Consider the following 13,875-nt stretch of genomic DNA (forward strand, 5'->3'; position numbering starts at 1 on the left):
AATCAGTAGTTCTTTGACTGCTATTTCTAAATTTTCAGTATGTTGGAGAAGCAACTCAATTGCTAATCCCTGTATATTTATAATGATAAATAGTTTTACCGATAAAGGTTTTTTTCATACTGAACTACTTGGCAAAATTGTTAATTATTAATTCTATTATTAATTGACGATTCTCTGCCCTTATTCTTGTATATATATATATATATATATATATATATATATATATATATATATATATAGAATGTATATATATATATATATATATATATATATATATATATATATATATATATATATATATATATATATATATGTATATATATATATGTATGTATATATATATATGTATGTATATATATATATATATGTATATATATATATATATATATATATATATATATATATATATATATATATATATATATATATATATATATATATATATATATATATATATATATATATATACATATATATATATATATATATATATAAGCTAGGTAATAACAAACAGGAAAAACAACAGAACTCAATACATAGGGTACAGAACACATACACATACACACGCACATGCACACGTTCACTCATACACATACACACACACACAGACATTACACATACATACACTCACACGCTCATATAAATGCATGCACGCGTCTGTGTATGCAAGTTATCCTCTCTTAATTCTTTCCATAAAGAAGCAGCTGGCTTCTAACAAAGAAACGAACTCCATCACTGGAATTTTCATAACAAAAACAATTGTTACGTCTTAACTTCTGAAAAACTCATATTCTCTTTTTACTGTTCCGTTCACAGATTTTATTTGCAAAGTGCATGTTAGCTGCACATTTTCTTTGCTTAGAGACCCTGGCTTTTCAAGAGAATCACTTTAATATTTTACTAACATAGAAAGTGCACCAGTAATTATTTAAGTATGCGTGAATGCATGTATTTTCTGAAGTCGTTGGGTTCTTTCTATAGAGAAGAGGTTGATACATCACTAAGAAACAAAGCTCCATCGCTGGAATTTAGATAACAGTATCACTGAAGGGTTCCATGTTGAAGATCGTAAACGAATGTTTTATTCTTCTAATTCATCCTATAAAGAATGTAATTCGTTCGTTGAAGTATAAACCACCCCATCCTGTGTATAGCCGCTATTTTCTTCTAAGAGCGTGAAAAGCTTAGAAGACTGTATTATGCGTATTTCATTTCCATATCAAAGCATTGTTAATTATAATGTTTCAGAAATATTAGTTTCAAATTTAGGCACAAGGTCAGCAATTTCGTGGAGGAGCTTGATGGTTGTATTGACCACAGTGCTCAACTGATGCTTATCTTATCGACCCTGAACGGATGAAAGGCGAAGCCGGCCTCGGCGGAATTTGAACTGAGAAAATAAAGGCGGACAGCATGGTGCTAAGCGTTTAGTCTTGTTGCTAACGATTCTGTTAGTTCACCACCGTAGAATATTTCAGAAATAGTCTTCACGGCAAAATGCAATGAGGGAGTGACTATGTAATCAGTCAATCTGTTAAAAATATTGGGTTGTCAGGTAAAAAAAAAAAAAAGTTAAAGATATTGGGATCGATTCGTTCTAAAATACTTTAAGGTGGTGTCCCAGCATGGCCGCTGTCCAATGGTTGAAACACGTAAACAATTGAAGAAGAGAGGAAATAACAATTAATCAGAATAAATTGAGAGTCCTTTCATATGTGAATGTGCAGAGAAAATTTAGAGTTGTGACTAGAAACAAAGATTTATCCCAACAGTAATGGAGACGGTTGTAGCTGAAAAGCCTTTGAATGTTGGTCTGCTCCATCAGGATCGACCCAGGGTTAAACAACAAAAAACGTCTTTTCTACTCTAGACACAAATCCCGAAATTTTTTGGAGGAGGGGGCCAGTCGATTAGATCGACCCCTAGTCGCAACTAGTACTTAATTTATCGACCCCGAAAGGATGAAAGGCAAAGTCGACCTTTGCAGATTTTGAACTCAGACCGTAACGGCAGACGAAATACCGCTAAGCATTTCGTCCGGCGTGCTAACGTTTCTGCCAGCTCGCCGCCTTAAACAACAAAAATAGGGAAAATGTTAATAGAAGTGGATACAGTTATCTTGTGAAGGTAATAGCATTCTGATGACACTTTAAAACAACTCTCGGTTAATTATTTTCATACAACTCTAACCTGCTCAGCCGACATTTCCTATTGAAATTTTTGGATTTAGAGACATCTCTGTGTCTTTTGCTTCCATCTCTGTGACTTTTGCTTACAATTCCTGTGTCGTACATACGACATACATAGTGAAACTGACACTTTTATTTGACTTAGGAAGATTGGTTCGCTGTACATTTATGTACTGCTGCAACTGTTTTTGCTTAGCGTCAGATTAGCTTAAAATCGAAGACATTCCAGCCATGAACATCCTGTCTTGTATTCATTGATAGATGTTCCGACATACATATTTATGTGTGTGTGCGTGTCTCTATTTGTGCTTATGTATGTGTTTGTGTAAATGTGGGCGTATGAGTATGTGTGCATGTGTGTGTGTGTGGGGGGGGGCATTTTGTAAGCGAAAGAAGTTAGTACTCAATACACGGTGTAGAGCTTTTCATATATTTTTCCAACTGGATTCCGCAACGCCTCAGGGTTCACGCTCTGAGGTCGAGTGTATGCATATGTTTTTGTGTGTGTACATGTGTGCACACGTATATGTGTGTGCCCGCGCACACGGGTGCGTATGTGTGTGTGAATGATTGTGTCCCTATATATATGTACCCTTCCATGCCTACGTGCATGTGATTGTATGTGTATGTGTGTATGTTTTTATGTATGCGTGTGGATGTGCTTTTGTGTGTGTGTGTGTGTGTGTGTGTGTGTGTGTGTGTGTGTGTGTGTGTGTGTGTGTTTGTGTGTTTCCTGTTAACTTTGACAAGACGAGTCAACCACTGCGTATGTTTGACAAGGCATTTTCCGGCGAACAGCAATTTCGATGGGTTACAAACTAAACTTGTTGAATATCTTGTATGCTTTGACAGTCTTACTGACAGATTCCAACTGTAATGTCTGTGAATCGGTTCGTTCTAAGCTTCAGGAAACCCAACATTTCAATATTCATCTTCAGATATTGTCACGAAGCCAAGTACTCGAATTTCTGTAAGTGATTTACTGTGTGTGTATGTATGTATGTATGTATGTATATATGTCTGTATATGTATATCTATATATGCATGTATGTAGGTATATATATATATATATATATATATATATATATATATATATATATATATATATATATATATGTATATATATTTATATATATATATATATATATATATGTGTGTGTGTATATCTATATATACATGTGTATATGTATATATGTGTGTATATATATATATATATATATATATATATATATATATATATATATTTATAGTTTCGGTGCGAATGTTTTTTTTTTGCACAACAACACAGTCGTGTAAACAAAGGGATGAAGGTTCGACTCCCACGCGGATAGGAAAACCTTCTTTTTCCTGTCGAGAACTCATATGCCCCGTTATTAGACTATTTTCCTTACACATTGCTTTAAGCTTATATAAATATATATATATATTAATACAAAGGATATATAAGCATATGCACGTATACACACATATATGTACATACCTACATCTACATGTGTATATAGATTTGAACAGAAGTTGAAGGCTGCTCGTAATGTTCAAACCAACCTTTTATATGAAAATGACAGACGTTCTAACATGTGACCAAAGTAATCCTTCGAATTTCTCTATCCATTTTGGAAATTCTTACCACCAAGAGTTGTTATGTAGTTGACGTCATAAAGATTTAGAAAATTTAAGAGCATGTAAAAGTCTGTCATATTTACAGAAGATGCGGGTTCGAGTCCCACGGATAATATTAGACCTTTTCTATCCAAAGGGCTTTTTTAATTCAACATTTACACGCTATAATTTATAGTTTATCTACTTCGAGTTTCACCGTTTCAAACAAAAATGTGTGTGTGTGTATGTGTGTGTGTGTGTGTGTGTGTGTGTGTTGTGTGTGTGTGTGTGTGTGCACAGTTATGTTGGTGCAAACAGGAATATTAGAACTCAAAATATACGCTCGAAATTCTCGGACCATGAGTCATTCTGTTACTTCTACAAAATATTAATAAATATATACGTAGGAACATGCGGGTTCAGTCCCACTGTGTGGCACCTTGGGCATGTATCTACTATAGCCTCATGAATGAATTTGGTAGACGGAAACTGAAAGAAGCCCGTCGTATATATATGTATATATCTATGTGTGTGTCACGTTTGTGTCTGTGTTTGTCCTACCATCACCGTTTGATAACCGTGCTGGTTGAGTTTACACACAGATCGAAAGGGTTATGAGGTTTCACGAAGAAATTTCTGTTAAAAAAGAAAAAAAGAAGAAAATCTATTGAGAACTTTACTATGGACAATAGGAAGAAAGTATTTACATTTTTATCAAAATATGCTACAGATTTCAGCAACTTGAAATGGCGATTTAGTAATGTTGAAATAAAAGAGAAAATAAATTGAAACAAATTAGATTGATTTAATTTAATTCAATTCTTTTCAAGTTATTTTCCCTTTTATTGCAGCATAACTAAATCGTCCTTTCATTTCATAAAGTGTTTGATTAATATCTCTTAGATTATGTCACGTTGCCACTTTCTAAAAAGAATGAAATAGTGCTACACATGTTTATTGCTGACAGAAATTTTAAGGAGTTTGTAATAAATAAATATAAACTTTAAAATGTGTGTTCTTTGTATCTTTTTCCTTATAATTCCCTAATTTCAAATTCAATCTTCTAATCCCGCCAAATATTATGAAGAAATGATTATCGTCCTGGTATTAAATGTCGGTTAGAATACACTACCTAATCAAATAAGGTAAATACTCCAATTAGATCATTTATCTGAGGCGAGCTGGATGAGACCATTGTTATATCGAAATTATTACATTTAGATTTTCTAATCAAAGAATTATCATCGAAAGATATATGTTCTCATGACTACTAAAATATGTAGTCGTGACTACTAAAATTATTCTGAAGAAGCTAAAGGAAATATCTTTTTAGCAACGATAAGACTTTGCTGAAGAGCATAGAGTACATGGAAAAGTAATAATTAATACTGAATTGAAGGAAAGATGATTTTCATTGTATTTTAACTTTATAAAGTATTGGACTTATTTTTGGTAATAGATATTACTTAGTCAATTATTGTTTCTTATTAAACCCACACAAGACGAGAGCTAATTTATCTAATATAAGGATTTTCAAGGAATCTTCTCAGAGAAACTTTGATGAAAAAGTCCACTAAACCAAGTCCAAAGTGTATACTCCAATTCGTTAATATTGCAAAGTGCATAGGATCTGGCTTTTTTTTTATATAGAGTTCTTTATTAATAAGGTTATTATTCTTTTCTTTTTTCTTTTATTCTTTTATTTATTTCAGTCATTTGACTGCGGCTATGCTGGAGCACCACCTTTAGTCGAACAAATCGACCCCAGTACTTATTCTCTGTAAGCCTAGTGATTATTCTATCGGTCTCTTTTGCCGAACCGCTAAGTTACGGGGACCTGAACACACCAACATCGGTTGTCAAGCGATGTTGGGGAGACAAACACAGACACACAAACATACACACATACATACACACACACACACACATATATATACGATGGGCTTCTTTCAGTTTCCGTCTACCAAATCCACTCACAAGGCTTTGGTCGGCCCGAGGCTATAGTTGAAGACACTTGTCCAAGGTGCCACGCAGTGGGATTGAACTCGGAATCATGTGGTTGGTAAGCAAGCTACTTACAACACAGCCACTCCTGCGCTTATATGTTATAAAGTTAATAAAGTGTTCGGTGACGCATGAAATAGATCCCAATTGGTAATATTAGAAATTCTTTTGGATAAATTCACTTAGAAGTCACTATATATCTTCTAAAGTTCGAAATAAAAAAACATTAAATCCTTTTCAAAATCGGCGAGAAGTGGATTATCTGGAAATAATTAGTAAAAATTTAGATTATATTTGCCTATTTTCATTTTTCTCTTGATGGTTTTATTGTGAAAGTGAAAAAGCCTTTACCATATTCTTGTTATCAAAGAATTCGGTTTCTGGATTATCATTTCCATGTAAACATCATTCTTTGGTTGCTGTTAAGAATCGTTTGAATACATGCAAGCTTGTTCCACTGAATTTACTGAAATGTTATAACGTGTTGAAGTTAGACGACCTCTTCTTAACTCATCTATATATATATATATATATATATATATATATATATATATATATATATATATATATATATATATAATGTATGTATGTGTGTCCATGCGTATGCGCGCGCGCGTATGTGTGTGTGTGTACACTGAGTAATTATTTTAAACTTGGGCATACATCCAGTAGTGTGCCGTTTAAAGCACGCTCATTGTCTTCAGCTACCTGATGTCAAGAATACTGTCGTGTCCTTCGAGTATATAACAAATGAGAGAAAAGGAAAATGGAATTCATGAGATTCTCTATTAATCACAGCGATTTATTCAACGCATCTTGTATCGGCCCCTCACGGGTGAGATTCTGAACAACTGGTTGTGGTGCATCATTCGGTGCAGATGTTAGGTGACTTTTCAAAAGGCACCTCGATAAATATACTCGGTGTCGCTTAGTTCGATTATAATACATTTCGTTATTTGCCTGCAGCTGGTTTTCTACGGGATGTATCGTGGTTTGGAATGACATGGAATGGAGTACAGTTCATTTTGCTTTGGTAAGAGACATACTTATAGTTAATCATAAATGAAATACGTATATAAGAATAAAAATAAAATTATAAATTTAGAATACAATGAGCAGGCACTGTTCTGGCTTTGAAAAAGATATATAAAGTCATAAAATGATAAAACAGTCAAGGTCAAAATAAAATGTCCTTTGCAGAACCTATGTATGCGTCGAAACGTGGTATACAAATGTACAGTGGACACCACAGGAGGCCCATATATATATATATATAGAAACATCAGCCGACTTTTTTAAAAACTCGATACCGACATCACGTCCCCAGTGTCAGCAGGTTTGATAAAAGGCGTTCAACATCATCTTGTCATTTTGGTGGGGATTAAAACAATGCAACATTAGCGCTGGTTCCATGTCATGTCTCAAAATTCGAAGAATAAAAGTGAAACCTTAGACGGAGTAACAATTAAATTTGTTTCACTTTTAATAGTTTCACTAGGAATATATATGTATATATGAATGTATGTATGGAAATCAAAAACAGTTTCACTTTTATATTGTTTCATTTTTAGTCCTTTTTATATATGTATATATGTGTATATATATATATATGTGTATATATCTATATATATATATATCTATATATATATATATATATATATATATATATATATATATATATATATATATATATATATATATATATATATATATATATATATATATATATATATATATATATACATATATATATATATATATATATATATATATATATATTTATATATATATATGTTGTTGTACTTGGGGATGGTCATATTGCCAGTTTAGCCAATAAAAACACACGCACTGTATATTTGGTGTTAATTTGCTTCAGCTTTATGTTACATTATATTACATTAATCCTATTTCGGCCAGAGTTCTTTCGTCACACTTCTGTGACCTCATCAGTGGTATTTGCTTTCTTCTTTCTTATGTGTGTCTCACCTTGCTAACTATCAGCCATTTTGTATTTTATATTCCTATTGTATGTGTCTACGCATGCGTATCCTTCAATGTGTCTATGTTTTTGTAAGTGCATCTGTGTGTATGGGGAGTGCCTGTATTATCTATATCCTCTGTTAATACATGTTCGTTTGTTTTTGTTTTTTTGTTTTTCTTTCTGTTTTTATTTATTTATTTGTTCATGTGTTTATACCTACTTTTCTTTTTTTTGTATTTAATTTAATTTTGTTAACGTATGTAGTATTTAATTCCATTTGTTTATCTATGTATTGTATCGTATTACATTTTGTTCATGTTGTTATTGAACAAATATATGTATATATATATATATATATATATATATATATATATATATATATATATATACGTATGTATATATATATATATATATACATATATACATGTATATATATACATATATATATATGTATATATATGTATGTATATATTTATATATATATATATTTATGTATGTATATATATATATGTGTGTGTATGTACATATGTGTATGTATATATGTGTATATATATACATATATACATGTATATATATATATACATACATATATATATATATGTATATATATATATGTATGTATATATATATATATATATTTATGCACGCATATATATAAATGTGTGTGTGTGTATGCACATATGTCTGTATATATATATATATATATATATATATAAGTATGTATATATATGTATATATATATATGTATATGTATATATATATAATATATATATATATATATATATATATATATATATATATATATATATATATATATATATATATATATATATGCATGTATAATGGATACAATAGAAAAAGTTTTCGTTTATATCTCTGATATACCAATTTAATTTTCAGCTTGGACAATTCTTATTTTTATCCTAATTAAACCCGTATATGTATACATATGTATGTATATATGTATATGTATAAATGTATATATACGTGCGTATACACGTAAATATATATGTATATACGTGCATATATATATATATATATATATATATATATATATATATATATATATATATATATATATATATATACATATATATATATATGTGTGTGTGTGTGTGTGTGTGTCTATATATGTATATATGTGTGTGTATGATTATATAGATATATATATGTACATATATATGTAGATATATATGTAGCTATATATGTATATATGTGTGTGTGAGTGTGTGTGTGTGTGTGTGTGTGTGTGTGTTTGTTTGTGTGTGTGTGTGTGTGTTTGTGTCTGTGTTTGTATGTCCACCATCGCTTGACAACCGATGCTGCGGTGTGTACTTCCACGTAAACCAACGGTTCGGCAAAAGACATCGATAGAATAAGTATTAGGCTTACAAAGAATAAACCCTATGGTCTACTTGTTCGACGAAAGGCGGTGCTCCAGCACAGCCGCTGTCACATAACTGATACAAGTAAAACAATAAAAACTATGTCATTTTAATCCCGAGCAACGCCGGGTATCTCTGCTAGTCATCTATAATGATATTCAAGCATTCAGTACCTATAAGTAGAGTATAAAACCTTTCCTGTTTCTCAAAATTAAAAAAAATTACTTCAGTTTCGATGGTTGTCGGATTCGTCGAAATGTAAATTGTGTAATTGTGGTTATCAATTATACGAGGGATTATTTCTCGTGGATAAATAACAGTGAGTTGCTTAGGTGGACTACAGTGAGGTGGTTTAATAGAACTAAGAAAGTAAATTTGAAATGAAAAATATATAATATTCTTTTATTGTTTATTGGGTATAGACAGTCAAACAACTAATGTAACGTCTGAATTATGCAGCAAAGCAGATATCCTTTGCTGCCGGGTAGGATGTGTTTTTTGCCAGTATTCCAATTAATCCAAAGAACGGATTTAATTTAAACGGTAACAGTTCCAAGTCAGTAGGTATTTTACTGCATCAACAAATTTCAGTGGTAAATATTAAAAGCGGTTGGATTACAAATAGAGAATTCCTGCTTCTCCCATAGTTAGTTATATGCATCTGCATCACGAGTTGGAACGAAAATGGCTATATTTGGATGCCCTGCAAAGGAATACAAAAACCATCTTAAAAAAGAGTTTTGATACAAGGTGGGCTGAAAAGTTCACCAGCTTATTATGAAGGAGCGATGCTAGAGCTGTGAAATCTTGCATGCATTATGTTCATTCCTTTAAATTAATAACTGTATTGTTTCTTTTTCTTTTTTCCTGGTGAATAGCGACTTCTCTCGAAAATGGACAAACTTTGGGCATCGTGTTGTTATCAAGTACCTACAGAAAGATGGCTTAGCTCCCAAGGACATTTACATGGTTGTTACATGAGATGATGCTCCAGCTTTATCACCGGTGTAAAAGTGGGCAGCTGAATTAAGGAAGGAAAGGAAGAATGTTGAAGATGACCAAACGTCTGGATGTCCTACAGCTACCGCCACCAAGGAAAATATTGATCGTGTTCATCATATGGTAATGAATGGCAGACGCTCGTAAGGTAACAATACTACTTTGTGACGTCCATTAAAGATAAAGGTCATCACTTCATTATTTACTCCTAGCAACAGAATAAAGAGAGAAAGTATGTCTGTTTATGCGTCTATGACTCTATGTGTCCGGGTGTATCTCTCTCTCTCTCTCTACAGGTTTCAGTATATATGCCTATCCATATGTATACATAATATATCTTCTTATGCGAGATACAAGCGTATTATGCATGTATTTTTGTTTCTAACTGCATTGTGCAAATGTGTGTGTATTTCTGTATGTGCATAAGCATGAGTGAGGTCGCTGATATCTTCTGTATTCTCAAAATAAGCTATACACCTGAGAACTGCAAGAGACTTTTGAAAAAGTTATTGATTAGAAGAATAAATCATTTGCAGTAATTATGTAAATTAGAGTTTTTGGTAAAAACGCTTTCAAAAAAAATTTTGTTTTTTAAATTTAAAAGTCAGAATATTCTGCTACGCTGCATATTTGTTTTTGTTTCGTTTCTCTTTCTTTATTTGCATATTTCTATGAAACTCAACTTGAGCCATCGTCTGAATTGCTAGGATGCAAAATTTTTTCCAGTGAATCAATATTCTCGGACAAGCTGCAGATTTTCAGAATGTTTTTCAAGGAATTTATCAAAAATTTGGCAGATTTATAAATATAGGTGCAGGAGTGGCTGTGTGGTAAGAAGCTTGCTTCCCAACCACTTGGTTCCGGGTTCGGCCCCACTACGTGGCACCTTGAGCGAGTGTCTTCCACTATAGCTTCGGGCTGACCGAAGCCCTGTGAGTGGATTTGGTAGACGGAAGCTGAATGAAGCCCGCCATGTGTGTGTGTGTGTGTGTGTGTGTGTGTGTGTGTGTGTGTGTGTGTGTGTGTGTGTGTGTGAGAGAGAGAGAGAGAGAGAGTTTGTCCCGCAATGCCACTTGACAACCAGTGTTAGTGTGTTTACGTCCCCATAATTTAGTGCTTCGGCAAAAAACAGTGATAGAATAAGTACCAGGCTTAACAAAAAATAAGCACTAGCTTCATTTCACTTGACTAACGATTTTTCAAGGCGGTACCTCAGCATGGGCGCATTCTAATGACTGAAAAAAAGATACCATCCTGCATTGCTTCGGTTTATAGACAGTTTCAAAGAAAATAACACTCACTCATACACACGCACGACGGTCTTCCTTCAGCTTCCGTCTACCAAATCCACTCTCAAGGCTTTGGTCAACTCGAGGTTATAATCGAAGACACTTGCTGAAGATGCCACGCAGTAGGACTGAATCTGGAACCATGTGGTTGGGGAGCAAGTTTTTTTACCACAGAGCCATGCCAGCACAGTTTTGAATCCTTCTTGACAGTAGTACTCTATAATGTAGCAACTGTATGGCAGTCTTCCTAACAACACCTTGGTAACCAGAGCAAGAAGAGCACGTCATGCAGGATTCTGCTGGAGATTCAAGGATGAAATATCCTGCGTTCTCCTTCCCTGAAAACCCACGCATGGACATACAAATATAGGCATATCAAGAGAGACGCACATATAGATTTAACTTGAGGAGGACACTGGATATCAGGTTGAGAATATGAAGACTGCTGTGGACGATCGGGACATCTGGTGTGGAAGGTATGCAATTGTCCGGGCAGTCGCCTGACAAAATGATGACGATGATGAAGATGATGGTGGTCGTGGTGGTCGTGGTGGTGATATATGTGTATGTATGCATTATGTATGTATGTATGCATGTATTTACATATATGCATGCATGCATGCATGTATGTATGTATGTACGTATGTATGTATGTATGTATGTATGTATGTATGTATGTGTGTTTGTATACACGTGTATGGGCATTACTTTTGTTGATAGATGTGATAATGTGATATTTTCATTTAAAATGGCATGCACACTATATAATCTTTAAATAAATTCTATGATTTTTGTACGTGCGATGCCGTATGTTGTTTGTTGTAACAATTCTATCAGTTATCGAAACGATCGTAACTGATTAATATATGTGATAAAAATACCTTTATTCCTTTGATCTTTTATTTCATACATACATATATATACTCACGTAGATATACATGCATTCATATATATATACATACATACCGACCCACACCAACCCACCCGCCTCCGAACACACACATACATACACATGAGTATATAGGTACATACACAGATCATGTTAACATGCATACACGTAGAAGTGTGAGTTTGTATATACGTAGATGTATATCTAAGTATAAAACTAAGCATATATACATGAATATAAATTTATATATACACGTATATATATGTGTGTGTGTGTGTGTGTGTGTATATATATATATATATGCATGCGTATATATACGTACATGCATACATGTGTATGCACACACACATACATACATACATACATACATATATATATATATATATATATATATATATATATATATATATATATATATATATATATATATATATATATATATATATATATATATATATGTATATATACATATAATGGTGAAATTATACAAAATGTATAAGTAGATGTTGAGTAAAGCACCGGCACAGTTTCGATTACCTGTTGTTATCCACAGATTACAGTAACTTCATAGTAGTGGTAGAGGTAACAGTATTAATAAAATAGATGGAATAAAACATTTTATTTAGTACGACACATGTTTCGACCCGTTCTGGGTCTCTTCGGGTACATAAATAAATAAATAAAAAATATATAAAGTGTCACTAGATATTTTCTGATTCGGTTTTACGTACCGCTATATGTCCATCGACTTTGGGAATGAGTAAAAATCAGAGAAAAATTGAAACACGAAAAATTCAAATCTGAACGTGAAAATTATACATTCTAGTTTAGAGAAAATGACGCAATGAGCCGTCGCTGTTGTAACTGTTAAGACAAAGAAAGAGAAGTAGAAGTTAAAGGGAAGATGATACTTAGACGAAAACACTTTTGGTATTCGTGCTTAGACGCACATATACATACACAGATATATATATATATATATATATATGCACTTATACATACGTCCTCACACGCACATCCAATTATTTGGATATATACATACAACTAGGTACTCGCGCATACGCACACGTATGGACGAATACATACGTACACATATATATATATATATATATATATATATATATATATATATATATATGTTTAGGAACTCATATATACAGGTACACACGCGTATGTATACATAAATATACGCACGTAGCATAGATAAATATGTGCATATATTCGTACGTAAAATGAGATACAGACGTCTGTGAAAAATTTGACACACGCACACGTGTTAATACATTCGCGTATACACATACTTATATATACACATACACAAACACACACGTGTGTGTGTGTGTGTGTGTGTGTGTGTGTGTGTGTGTGTGTGTGTGTGTGTGTGTGTGTGTGTGTGTGTGTGTGTGTGTGTGTGTATACATGCATACATATACAGATATACGTATATATACATATATATATAGAGAGAGAGAAAGAGAGATTTTCAAAATTCGATACCGCAACCACATCGCTAATTTTCGAAATATCCTTAAATGACATG

The sequence above is a fragment of the Octopus bimaculoides genome, chromosome 16 (genome assembly GCF_046866305.1).
Source record: "Octopus bimaculoides isolate indiv1 chromosome 16, ASM4686630v1, whole genome shotgun sequence".
Classification (NCBI taxonomy): domain Eukaryota; kingdom Metazoa; phylum Mollusca; class Cephalopoda; order Octopoda; family Octopodidae; genus Octopus; species Octopus bimaculoides.